This window comes from Canis lupus, chromosome 8 (assembly GCF_048164855.1).
Source record: "Canis lupus baileyi chromosome 8, mCanLup2.hap1, whole genome shotgun sequence".
NCBI classification, from domain to species: Eukaryota; Metazoa; Chordata; class Mammalia; order Carnivora; family Canidae; genus Canis; species Canis lupus.
The window spans coordinates 18190641-18204658 of NC_132845.1; the positions used below are offsets into that span (position 1 = coordinate 18190641).

Genomic DNA, 14018 nt, shown 5'->3' on the forward strand with positions numbered 1-14018 from the left:
GCCGCTCGGTGAACGCGGGCTCGTGGACAGCTGCGAGCCCAGGGGGAGACGCGGCTGCGGCTTGCGGGGAAGGGACGAGCTTCCTGCACAGCTCCAGGTGACACCTGCACCGCGGGCGCCGGCTGTGGAAGCGAGCGAGCCGCCCACGTCGTCGCGGGGGTCGGGGGGGCAGGCCTCGGGGTCGCCCTCGCGGCGGGCGGAGGGCGGCGGGCGGCGGGGGCGGCTCTGCTCGCTGCACGCGCACCCCTCAGTCTCCACGTTCACTTACGCGGCCCAACAGCCTCCGTTTCCTTTATTAGGAATCCCGGTTAGGGATGAAGCGGAGTCGGGGTTTCCAAAATGCCAGGCTTGTAAAATGGGGGCGCAAAGCTCTCTCTCTTTTTTTTTTTTGATGACCGGGTGCAGGCCCGCGCCCTGGGAGGCCCACCTCCTGTCCTGAGGACGGTGAACTCCAGCGCCGACGCCCTGCAGCGCCCCCGCGGCCCTCCGAGGCCCGACCCGGGTCACGCCGCCGGCTCCCGAGCGCGAGTCCGGCTCCTCAAGGGGATCCCGCCAGGCGCGCCCCTCCGGCCGCCTCCCGCCTGCCCGGCCGGATCCGCCAGGCTCCGCCAGGCTCCGCGGGCCCCGGCCCCGAGCGCCCACCCGGCGCCCCACTCACCTCCTGCGCACCCGCCTCGCCTCCCCGCTGCCCGCCCTTCTGCGCCGCGGGGCCGGGGGCGGGGCCGGCGGGGGCGGGGCCGGGGGCGGGGCTCGGCCGCGGGGCGGAGCCTGGGCGGACGCGGAGCGCGGATTGGCTGAGGCGCCGGCCGCGGGGGCGGGGCGGGTGGCCCGGGTGCGCGGTGGGCGGTGGGCGGTGGGCGGGAGGCGGGGCAAGGCGCTGCCGCCGGGGACGGGGTCACGCTCAGCGCCCTGCAGGGGGCGCTCCCGGGCCGCGCGCCGTAGGTGGGGTAGCGGCAGGTCTGGGCAAGGGGGTGGGGCGTGAAGACTAGCCCCGGGGCACTGAGCAGATGTGGGTCCCGGTTTGGGTTGGGGGAGGTTATAGGACAAAGCAAAGTGGGGCACTGCGCTTGGGGCAGGGAAGGGTTGTAGATAGAATGATGTTGGAGGGTGCCTGAGACAGGGCGAGCCTAAAGAGAACGTGGACAGGGGGTTGTACCGTCTACATGGCCTGTGATGGGGGAGGGAAAAAGCAGGAATTTACATTTCTGAAGAGAAAAAAAATCAGTTTGATTAGAGAACTGAGAAGAAAGGGTAGGGGTGTGACACTGAAGGAGGAAAATGTGGGACCCAGGAAATCTAACAAAAATCCCCTACCCCTGGACAAGCAGAGCAGGACTAACTCCATTCTGTGCTACACCCGCCATCTCATGTAAAACCCCCCACACGACCTGCCTATTGTTTAAGGCCCTCCGTCCCCCTAGTTTAGCTGTTAAGCACACCCTTATCAGAAACTAGCACACACAGGAATCCTCTAACCTTTAACCAGACAAGGAATGAAAACCCCTCTTTTGCCCACCAAACCTGCGAGCCAATTCTAACCAGAATAATAGGCTAGTTCAAAGGGTCACTATAGGGTGATCGTGATTCAATTGGCCACCTGCATGTGGACCAACATGACTGTGCGACTTTCTGCGTAGGTTACAATCTCATTGGCCACTGGGCCCTGTAACACTGCTGTGCTTCTTAGTCTTGGGGTCCAAGCCCCTGCTCTGCTGTATGGAGTATACTTGGACCCAAGCTCAAGCTTGTAAATAAACCCTCGTGTACTTGCATTGGTGTCAGCTCCTTGGTGGTTTCTCAGATTTGCAATCTTGGGCACAACAGAAAACACATGACATATTAAAGGTGAAGAAAAAAATCGCCAAAGAGAAAAGGACACCACCTGTCCTTTGGGGGAGGCGGTGCTAACCAAAGCAGTTTGTGTGAAGAATCAGCTTTCCCAATTAGATTTTCTTCCTGTCCTATTTTGAGAAGGCTAGAGGATAGATGAAGTGAGAGTGGCAGGAGCATTGTTATTCAGGCATAGAGGGAGGAGCAAAGATCATCTTTGGTTGAAATAATACTCTTTGACTAGGTACAAAGAGGTTCAGGAGTCGATTAATAGAGAAATTACTGGGTGCTAGAGAGTCCCTACCCCTAGATTAGGAACTATTGTGAAAGCCATTCAGTTGTCAGTGTTCTCCATCAGTTTGCCAATATTCCCCATATTTGCTGGAGAATATTGGTGGGCTTCTGGACCACCAAGAACCCACCTGTAGCCAGAAAGTTGGGTGTATTACTCATTGCAATGAGGGAGAACACACACCTCGAGGAACCATGGATCATTTCAATAACAGTGTTAGAAATGACCTAGTATAAAATTTGGGCATGTATTACGTGATTTGGGGGTAGGATCCAGGAAAGGGAGGTTCATTCTGTTTTGGGTGCTGTCAGGAAGTAGAAGTGATTTTAAGATGAGGTATCATATGACATTTTATGTAGAAGGACAGAGGAAAATTGCAAGGCAAATCCATAATTGCTAAAGAGGCAACAATTTTACAAGATGGGAGAGGAGGAAATTTAGTATTTTTGTAGTTTTCACAATGACTTTGTTTTCCAATCTGTGTTTAGGTAAGATTATTAAGTGATCTTGTCTGTTGTCTCACTTCATCATGATCACAGAGTGATTTTGGCTCATGTTGACGTTCTGTAAGATTGTTACATTCTATAAAGTAAGACCGCAGCCAGTTCCTAACAACACTGAAGTCTTAAGAGTAAGTGCCAGTTCAGTTCCCAATGCCTGGTGCTGCTTTCCTTTTTCTCACAGTTAACAAATATGAGTTGAATACATAGGTGCTGGGGCTACTTGAGAAAATGAGGCAGAGGAAGTGTATGTCATAAACCTTACAGAGGGAGAAACACACATGGTAGAGGAGTTACTATGTACAGGGACTTCAGAGGATGATAAGTGCTGTAATAGAAGCAATGATGGGTGGAGACAGCAGATGGTTTAAATAGAATGGTCCGGAAAGGGTTTTTGTTTTGTTTTATTTTGTTTTTGAGGTAACATTCTTTTTTTTTTTTTTTAGATTTTATTTATTTATTCATGAGAGACACAGAGAGAGAAAGAGGAAGAGACACAGGCAAAGGGAGAAGCAGGCTCCATGCAGGGAGCCTGATGTGGGAGTCGATCCCCCGTCTCCAGGATCACACCCTGGGCTGAAGGTGGCACTAAACTGCTGAGCCACCAGGGCTGCCCTTGAGGTGACATTCAATCCTGAATTGAATGATGAAGAGGCAACCTTGCAGAAAATGATTCTGGAAAAGAAAACAGTAGTGGTAGAGGCCCTGATAGGGAAACAAACCTGGCATGTTCAAGGAATAAAGGAGACCAGTGTAGTAAAAGCATATCAGTCCAGAGGGAAAGTGTTCCCAGATTGGGGTGGAGAAGAAGGCAGGAGCCGTGTCATGCAGAGCTTTGTAGACTACGGAAAGGAGTTTAAATTTTATTCTGAAGCACCCATTGGAAAACCTTTAGCTGAGGAATAATGTAATCTTAATTACATTTTTAAAAGATACTCTAGGGGATCCCTGGGTGGCTCAGTGGTTTGGCACCTGCCTTTGGCCCAGGGCATGATCCTGGAGCCCCGGGATCGAGTCCTGCGTCTGGCTCCCAGCATGAAGCCTGCTTCTCCCTCCCTCTGCCTCTCTCTCTCTCTCTCTCTATCATAAATAAATAAATCTTAAAAAAATATTTTTAAAAAAATAAAAGATACTCTAGGTGCTTTGGAGAAGAGACTTGGGAGCAGGCAAGAGTTGAGTCCTCTGGGGGTAAATCTATTGCCTTTTTTGGCTTTCTTCATGACTGGTCTAGAACTCTGAATCTGCTGTCTACGACCTGCCCATTTACTTTCTAACTTCTACAATTTTTGTTGCCACTCTCTTTCCTCTTGTTTTTGTTCCCATGGGCTTATGGCTTAAAAGAATCTCCTTACTGTTATTTTAGCGGGGCTTACGTAGAGCCAAAATATAAGTATCTTTGATACGCCATCTCTTGGTGGTGTTGTTATTGGTTTATATACATATTCATTAAATGACTGAATGACCAAATGCTGAGCATTCAAATGTTCTGTTCGTATATGTTAAACTCATGTTGGTATTTAAAAGGAAAATATAAGTGACTCCCTGGAATTAATAGCTCATAGGTATATTTTCCTTATAGCTTCTGCTTTTTTGAAAAAGATTTTGTTTATTTATGAGAGACACACAGAGAGAGGCAGACACTTAGGCAGAGGGAGAAGCAGGCACCTTCCCAGGATCCCAGGATCATGACCCCAGCCAAAGGCAGATGCTCAACCACTGAGCCACCCAGGTGCCCCTGGTCATTTGTTCTGTGACTATAAAGACAGTATCTTCCTATGTAGTTAAAGCCCTTCCATTGCTTCATATAGAGAACTAAAAATATTCTGAAATATAGCATAGAGAAGACAGTATAGCACAGCAGCTAAACCGAACTCTCTGGTTCAAATCCTAGCTCTGCAATTATCTAGCTGTGCAACCTTGGGCAAGTTACTCTATTTCTCTACACTTTCCTCATCTGTAAAATGTGAGTAGTAGAACATTACTTATAGTGCTGCTATGAGGATTAGATGATTTTCTAGACCCCAAAAAAGCTTAGGACATTACTTGGTTCTTAGTACTATAAAATTGTTCCATAATGAAAGAGAATCTTTGGGGGGAAGCTGCTAATTATCCCCTAATATTTAGTATTCTCTTCTTCTGTAATAAAAGAATTGTGACTGAACTAATGTGAGCTCCTTCCTTGGTGAGTCACAGATAGAAACTATACAAGGTCAGTTGTCGCACAAAGGATACTTTATTTGCAGCAAATAAAGAGAGCATGGGGAGTAGCTTCCAAAGCCCTCACTCCCCGAGCAAGGGTGAATGGATTCTTTTTACTTTGAGTTAGGACGAATATTTAGAAAGGGAAGCCTTGTCATCATTGTAAAGGCAGGCATAAGGTCATGCATGTGCTTTCAGAAAACATGCCTGTACACTGTATGTTATGTAAATGAGACTTGTGTCCTTCTTCAGTGGAGATAAAGGTCATTCTCAGTCATTATGGAGGTCTCTCCATGGTGGGTCTGCACAGGTGTGAATGGGGGCGGGGGTGCTCAAACTGGTCTGGGTGGTCTGGATGGTCATTATTGCTTGAGGGGCCATTTTGGCTTCCTTAATGGGATGCTCTGTCTATAGGGTCTTTTGCCAGAGTGAAGAGATAAACTGGAAAGAAGAGCTTAGAGAAAAATGTGGGACGAAGGTCAGTAGATATGAGCAGGTGAGCAGTTAGTTAAGTTAGTTCAGGTCTTGGGGTTTAGCTGATGACAGAACTTTCAAGTTTCAGCAGAGTTTGTGGGTATTTGGTATAAAGACTGCACTGTAGCTGGGTTGGACCTAAAACTAAATTCTGGCTACTGGGGTATACATGAAAACTCTATGGGCTTCATCCAGGAAAAGTCTTAAAGGGCTAGCATGCCTTACTACTGTTTTGTTTTGCACTTTCCTTGACAGTTTGAGTACAAACATGATTGCTGCAGCTCGAGGGGACCACCACATGGAATCTGCAAGTTAAAGATGGTAGAGCAATAGAATGGGAGAGAAGGAGCCTGAGCCCTGACCACTCCAGCTTGAGACCTGCTATATTTAAGTGAAAGAGAAATCAACCTTGATTTTAACTCTTTTATATGAATTTTCTGACATACTCTTGTACTATGACCGTTGATGGTTTCCTGACTCTTCTAGTTTGCTTATGAAAGGCATTCCACTTTACTTTTACATGACCTCCCAAGTGATAATAGAGGAGTGACCTGGAGGAGAAGAAGGTGGAAGCAAAGCCTCATTATCTGGAAATGCTTCACAGGAGGTATCAGTCACTTCTAGGTACTAAGAGGCAGGCAGGCCAAACAACATTCTCCTTTTACCTTTATAACCCAACGGCAGTGCTAAGAGGGACCTTCTGGGAAAGGAAGACAGTTAAGTCTGGCTTTATAACTTCTTAAAGCCTTTTCCACCTTACATTCCTGCTATAAAGAGGTAGGTTCTTGAAAGCAGATGAGAATAGATCTTTAGCATTTCAGCATTCTCACCACACACACACACACTGTACACACACACACACACACAGAGTTGACTATTAACTATGTGAGATGATGGATGTGGTAATTATATTGACCTTGGTAATCATTCTACTGTGTGTGTGTGTGTCAAAAAAATAAAGAGTAGTGTCCAGTTTTCACCCTCATGGAGCTATTTTAAACACAATATTTTGAGTGTGTTATTAAATTAAATTAATGCTTTCTAGCCAGATAAATAATAGCTGTACAAACATTCATTTAAGTATTTCAAAAACTGTAATAGAAATTATACATTTACTCATAGAAAGCCTGCCTAAAGTAACTATGTATCTATTTATCTATTTGTCTATCCACCTGACTGTCTATCCACACACACATTTGGCTGGATTTATAGCAATTTAGCTATTAGCATTAGTTACTTAAGCCATTCAGAAAGTCTTCACAGTGTTCGAACAATCTTTTAAGAGAAAAAATCAAGTTGATTTTAAAAACCAACTTAGTAGGAAAAAAATCATTCAAAACATGGGGTCCATATGTAAGATATAATAAAAGTTATCCTTATGAAGGCTTTGGAAAGTACTGTACCCTTCTAGGTTGGGTGTGTGGCTTCTGGCTACATAGTGTTAGAAAATGTCCTTACGCAAGTGAGTATCATTGTGTTAGAACCTAGTAGAAATTTATCTTCTCAGGGAGGTGTCATGTGTTCTTTCTCAATCTGACTTTGCCTCTGGATTTCCTGGTTCACATTCATGATGGAGATCTCCAGCTTTCAGGGCCTCTCTCTTACAGGCTAAATGCAGATTCTCAGCATACAGTTGATGGCCTTTTAATCCCTCAATCTGTCATAGTGTGCAATATCTCTTTGGCACTGCTGCCTGTCCAGTCAGTACCACATGCTTTATGCTGGGTGGATCTCCAGAGCAATGGCAGGAAATGAACACCAGATTCTCTAGGCCTGTAAGGAAGAGGCAATGATGAAATCCTATGGGGGAGAGGGAGAGAGAAGATTCTCCTTTAAATAGTGCAGGAATATATATAACTATCAAACTCTGGCAATATTCAATATGATGTTAGATAACCAAGTGGTAAACTTTCAGGGAGAAACATCAGGACTGGAGCTGTATTGATAAATACCCTACAGATGTTCATTCATATGTTTAAAGATATTCATGGTATGGAGTGTTTACTATGCCAGGGACCCTTCTGGACTCTGCTGATTCCAGTGATGAATGGAACAGTTCCTGTTCATTCTTATATTCCAGGGAGGGTGACAGGCAATATAGCTGGGCAAACTCACGTGGTTACAGGCAGTGATAAAATACTGTGACGAAAAATTAAAATGTTGGCCACTAGATGGAGCTCATTGCCTTTTTCATTTCACTTACCAATCCATTCAAAAAGAGAGAGATGCTGAGTGCATGATATACTATTAAAGTTCTGTTTTGGGGCCAGGTGATATAGGTGTCTCTCTCTCTCTCCCTACATCTCTCTCCTTTAAAAAAAGATTTTATTTATTTATTCATGAGAGACAGGAAAGAGAGGAGAGACAGGAGGCTGAAGGAGAAGCAGGCTCCATGCATGGAGCGCTATGTACGACTTGATCCCAGGAGCCCTGGATCACGCCCTGAGCCAAAGGCAGACCTCTGAGCCACCCAGGCGTCCCCCTACATCTCCTTCCTAATACAGATTTTCTGTTTCTACTAATTGAAGGGGAAATATAGTGAAGACATGCTACAGAGTCAACAGAGACATCTAGTGGTAGGTGGATTAGATCAACTCCTCCCTAAATTGTACAAATCCTCTCCCGTCAATTTCCTGGGTATTTACTTTTATGTATTTATTTGTTTAATATCTGCTTTTGCCACTAGACTATTAGCTCCTTGAGAGAGGGACCATAGGTATGCTTCCCAGTCCTTGACAGAGGACCTAGTAGGTACTTAGTAAGTACCTTTTGAGGGAATGAATCCCTTTAGCCCAAGCCATTGCTGTTTTCCATGTGGTCACATCTAACTCCCTAGGGACTCTGTTTTGATGTTTGGTTGGGGGAAAATCTCCATAATAAAAACTTGGGTTAATTTGCCTGTCTTGTATTCTTCTTCTCTATCAAAGAACTCTCAGTAGGTGTGAAGTGTGTGTGTGTGTGTGTGTGTGTGTATTAGAAATATTTTTTGGCATTCTGAGTTTGGGGCCATATTTTTTCCTTTTAATACTTGGAGAAAGTCTAACACACAAAACGGACACACACACACTCTTTTTCTTTTTCTTTTTCTTTTTCTTTATCTTTTTCTTTTCTTTTTCTCTTTCTTTCTTTCTTTCTTTCTTTCTTTCTTTCTTTCTTTCTTTCTTTCTTTCTTTCTTTCTTCTTTCTTTCTTTTTTTAGAGCATGCACATGCTCCAGTGGGAAGGGGGAGGAGCAGAGGGAGAGGGAGAGAATCTTAAGCAGGCTCCATGGTCATGCAGAGTCCATGACTCTGAGATCATGACCTGGGCAGAAATCAAGAGTTGGTTGCTTAACAGACTGAGTCACCCTGGTGCCCTGTACAATGGACATATTTTTAGTGCCCAATGGAACATAACCAATGTTAGGTTATGTTTTTGTCAGGGCTGACACTAGAAAAAAGGGTCTTGAACCTTCTCTTCAGTGAGTAGAAGGAACATCATAAAAACTAGTAGGGAAATAGAAACTAAGGAGATTCATGTGTCATGATCTGTCCCATAATCTCTCAGTCTTAGAAAGGTTTTCAGCTTAGAGATCCTCTGCATGTTTTGTTACATTTATACCTAAGTTTCTTTCTATTGTTGTTGCTGTTGTAAATGGCATTGTTATTTAAATTCTGGTTTCCAATTGTTCATTGCTTGTATATAGAAATGCAATTGAAGATAAGTTTTTTAAAAATTATTGAATTGAAATTGACATACAATGTTACATTAATTTCAGGTGTGTAATTACCTTTTAGAAGGTAGAGGAGAGACAGGAAAGTATCCCCCAAACTGAGAACCTGCTTTGAGACAGAAAACGAAGGAGGCCACTTCATACAGTTTACATAGTTTTATTCAGGGAAACTTACAGGGAAGATTTGGTGGAGGATGATCCATATCAGTTGTATAGTTATTCTCCACAAAATTCATACTTTAGTCCCCAGATTTTATAGAGAGAGGGGACATGCAGAATGGGCACTGTAGTGAGAGCAAAGGGTTCACACGTACCTTAAAGGGTTTTCATAGGCCTGACAGCTACCCTTCAGTTAGATTTTGTGGTACTACCTATGTGTCCGGAGAAAAAGATATTTTCTCTAACAGATTCCTGGGAGGACAAAGCAAGCCTGCCCCCTTCCCTACCTTAACAGGCACTTCTAAGGTACGTATATCAATCTCCAAGGGGCCTGAACACATAGCCAGTGATGGAGTCAGTATTGTCAGCACTTCTACAGACATACTACAGACCTGACAATTCTATGCATTATTTAATGTTTGCCACAACTCGTATGGTCACCATCTGTCACTACACAACATATTACAATATTACTGACTATATCTCCTATGCTGTACTTTTCATCTCCATAACTTATTTTAAAAATAGAAGTTTGTATCTCTTAATCCCCTTCCCCTATTTCTTCCATCTCCCCACCCACTTCCCCTCTGGCAACCACCAGTTTATTCTCTGTATTTAAGAGTCTGTTTTTTTAACTGAAATCATATGATATTTGTCTTTGTCTGTTTGGTTTATTTCATTTAGCATAATACCCTCTATGTCCATCCATGTTTGAGAGAGTGAGCGAGCACTAGCAGGGGGAGGGGCAGAGGGAGAAGCAGAAGGAGAAGCAGACTCGCTGCTGAGCAGGGGCCCCATGTGGGCCTTCATCCCAGGACCATGAGATCATGACTTGAGCCGAAGGCAGATGCTTAACTGGCTGAGCCACCCAGGTGCCCCTAAACTGACCTATTAGTTCTAAGAGGTTGTTTTGGTAGATTCTCTGGGATTTTATGTATGGACAGTAATGTTGTCTAAGAATAAAACAGTTTTATCCTTTCTGATCTATATGCCTTTTATATACTTTTCCCGCCATACTGTGCTATAACTTTCGGTATAATGTTGAACAGGAGTGGTAAGAGTAGATATCCTTGCTTTGTTCCTGGGATAGGGGCAAAGCAGTCAGTTTTTCTTTTCTTTTTTTTTTTTAATTTGTATTTATTTATGATAATCACAGAGAGAGAGAGAGAGACACACACACAGGCAGAGGGAGAAACAGGCTCCATGCACCGGGAGCCCGACGTGGGATTCGATCCCCGGTCTCCAGGATCGCGCCCTGGGCCAAAGGCAGGCGCTAAACTGCTGCGCCACCCAGGGATCCCAGTTTTTCTTCATTTAATATGATGTTACCTGTAGGGTTTTTGTAGATATCTGTTATCAGCTTGAAGAAGTTCACTTTCTCCTAGTTTGCTGAGAGTTTTATCCATAAATAGGTCTATTATTCTGTTGAAGTTTTCTGCATTTATTTATATTCTCTTGTTTCCTTTGCTCTGCAGAAGATTGACTTGATGTAGTCTCACTTGGTTTGTTTTTGCTTCTGTGGCCTGTATTTTTGGGTTATATCTAAGAAACCATCACCAGAGCCAGTGTTAAAAAGATTTGCTCTGTTTTTTTCCTAAGAGTTTTACCATTTTAGGTCTTATGTTAAAGTCTTCATTTTGAGTTGATTTTTGTGTATGGTTGTAAAGGAAGGATCCAATGTAATTTTTTTGTATATGGATATCCATTTTTCCCCAATACCACTTGTGAAAGACACTATCATTTCTCCATTGTGGAAGAGACTACCATTTCTCTATTTTTGTTGGCATCCTTGTCAAATATTTGTTGATTTTTCCCTGAGATGCAAGGTTGGTTCAACATACACAAAGCAATAAACAAGATACACCATATTAACAGAAATAAAGATAAAAATCATCTCAATGTAGACACATGTGCATAAAGTATTTGATAAAATTCAACGTTTTTTCATGATAAAAAACTCATAAACTAGGTATATAAAGAATGTATCTCAACATAATACAGACAAGCCTGCAGCTAACAATATACTCAATGATGATCAGGAACAAGACAAGGATACCATTCTCACCACTTCTATTCAACATAGTACCAGAGTCCTAGCCAAAACAATTAGGCAAGAAAAAGAAATAAAAGAAGTCCAAATCAGAAAGGAAGATTAATGTTATCTGTATTTGCAGATAATATCATCCTATAGGTAGAAAGCCTTAAACTCCATAAAAATTCTTAGAATCCATAAACAAAGTTTAGTCTTTGTGTGTCCTTAAAGCTAAATGGAATTTCTAATAAGCAACATATTGTTGGATCCTGTTTTTTAAAAAATTTTCACAAATTTAAATTCCTGTTTTTAAAATCCATTTAATGATTCATTTAATTGGAGAATTTAACTCAATTACTTTTTAAAAAATATTCATTTACTTTTAAAATAATTATAGATAGGTAAGGACTTATACCTACCATTTTGTTAACTGTTTTCTGATTGTTTTGTCATTGCTTTGCTCCTTTCTTCCTCTCTTGCTGTCTTCCTTTGTGATTTGTTGATTTTTTATAGTGCTTTGATTCTTTTCTATCTATTGTGTGTCAACTAGAGGACTTTTTCTTTGTGATTATTATGAAGCACATATAAAATATATGTCTATTTTACATTGGTAACAACTTAACTTCAATCACATACTAAAACCACACTTTTACATTGCTCCTCCCACATTTTATGCTATTATGCCATACTTTACATGTCTATATTGTGTATCCATCAACAAATTATTGTTGCTCCAGTTATTTTAATAATTTTATCATGTAACTTTATACTAGAGTTAAAAGTGATTTGTGCACCATCATTACAGTATTAGAATATTCTGAATTTGACTATATATTTATCTGACCAATAAGCTCAATACTTTCACTGTTTTCATTTTGTCACTTAGTACACTTAGTACTCTTTTGTTTCAACTTGTAGGAGTATCAATAGCATTTCTTACAAGAAATGTAAGTTAGGTCTTGTGTTAAAGAAGTCCCTTGGGGGATGCCTGGGTTCCTCAGTGATTAAGCATCTGTCTTTGACTCAGGGCATGATCCTGGGTCCTAGGATCAAGTCTCACATCGAGTCCCACATCAGGCTCCCCCCAAGGAACCTGCTTCTCCCTCTGCCCTCTGTCTTAAAAAAAAAAAAAAAACTGTCTTTCAGACATGAGGAAGAGTTAAAGACATTCTCAAACAAACAGAACTTGAGGGACTTCTTTTTTTTTATTTTTAAAGATTTTATTTATTTATTCATGAGATACACAGAAAGAGAGGCAGAGACACAGGTGGAGGGAGAAGCAGGTTCCCTGCAGGGAGCCCGATGTGGGACTCCATCCCAGGACCCCAGGATCATGCCCTGAGCTGAAGGCAGATGCCAACCACTGAGCCACCCAGGTGCCCCCGAAAGACAGTTTTGCTAGGCATAGTATTCTCGTTTGGCATTTTTTTCTTTTGGCATTTTGAATATATTATCTCTCTGCAAAGGTTAAGCTATTCACTGATAACCTTCTGGGGATCCCTTTGTATGTGACAAAATACTTTTCCCTCGCTGCATGCAAAGTTCTCTTGTCTTTGAATTTTGAGAATTTGGCTTATGATATTGGTTGATTCTTTGGTTAATCTTCTTTGGTTGATTTTGCTAGGAGTCCTTTTAGTTTCATGAATCTGAGTGTCCACATCCCTCCAAAGATTTGGGGAATTTCCAGCCATAATTATTTAATTATTATTTAGATAAGAGAGCCCTTATCTCTCTTCTCCTTTTTGGATTCCCTTAATGCATATATTTCTTTGTTTGTTGATATCCAATATGTCTCATAGGCTTTCCTTATTCTTTTTCTTTTTATTCTTTTAACTGGTTAATTTCAAATGACCTGTCTTCAAAGCCATTTTTATCTTGATGAAGACTCAAAAGTTCATTTTTGCTGCTGTTTACCTTGCCTTTAGCAATTTGTCTAGGAAGAAGTTACTATGGCCAAGATCAAAGAAGTTTCTGCCTGTGTTCTCCTCTAGGATTTTGATGATTTCCTGTCTCACATTTAGATCTTTCATCCATCTTAAATTTATTTTTGTACATGATGTAAGAAAGTAATACAGTTTCATCCTTTGGCATGTTGCTGTCCAGTTTTCCCAGCACTGTTTGTTGAAGCGATTGTTTTTTTCCATTGGGTTTTCTTTTCTGCTTTGTCAAAGATATAGCTGTGGGTCTATTTCTGGATTTTCTATTCTATCCCTTGATATATGTGTCTGTTTTCGGCCAGTACCATACTGTCTTGATGACTATAGCTTTGTAATATAGCTTGAAATATAGAATGGTGATGTCTCCAATTTTGCTTTTCTTTTTCAGGATTGCTTTGGCTATTCAATGTCTTTTGTGGTTCCATACAAATTTTAGGATTGTTTGTTCTAGCTCTGTGAAAAATGCTGGTGATGTTTTGTTAGAGATTACATTAAATGTGTAAATTGTTAAAATAGACATTTTAACAATGTTTGTTCTTCCAATCCATGAGCATGAAATGCTTTTTTGTTTCTTCGTGTCCTTTTCAATTTTTTTCATAAGTGTTCTATAGTTTTCAGAGTACAAATTCTTTTATCTCTTAAGTTTATTCCTAGGTATCTTAGTGTTTTTGTGCAATTGCAAATGGAGATTCCGTGGTTTTTTTTCTGCTGCTTCTTTATCTGTGTATAGAAATGCCACAGATTTCTGTACATTGTTTTTTTTGTCCTGCAACTTTGCTTCTGGCTAGAACTAAGTTCTAGCGATTTTTTGGTGGATTGTTTTGAGTTTTCTACATAGAATATCATGTCATCTGCAAATAGTGAAAGTTAGACTTCTTCCTTGC

At 42.0% G+C, this 14018-nt stretch overlaps 1 protein-coding gene and 1 long non-coding RNA gene across 7 annotated transcripts in view; one reads left to right on the top strand and one right to left on the bottom strand.

Annotated features, from left to right (window-relative positions):
- The window catches only part of KYAT3 (kynurenine aminotransferase 3), a 63758-nt gene extending 63032 nt beyond the window's left edge, over positions 1-726 (bottom strand). Inside the window, exon 1 of one of the 3 annotated variants that reach the window (XM_072834391.1) lies at positions 659-726. The gene's annotated coding sequence lies outside the window, so the exon portion shown is untranslated. Of the gene's footprint in view, positions 1-427; positions 546-658 lie in introns of those variants that run through there. The other 2 variants (XM_072834392.1, XM_072834393.1) reach the window with 2 other exon arrangements.
- LOC140637913 (uncharacterized) lies at positions 238-8192 on the top strand. Of its 4 annotated transcripts, none has more exons than XR_012035005.1 (5): positions 238-346; positions 2611-2753; positions 4514-4585; positions 5236-5317; positions 5551-8192. It is a non-coding gene; the product is annotated as an uncharacterized lncRNA (long non-coding RNA). The 4 variants fall into 4 exon arrangements; XR_012035004.1 differs by having other exon boundaries at positions 5236-5299; XR_012035007.1 differs by lacking the exon at positions 4514-4585.
- Positions 8193-14018: the final 5826 nt, after the last annotated feature.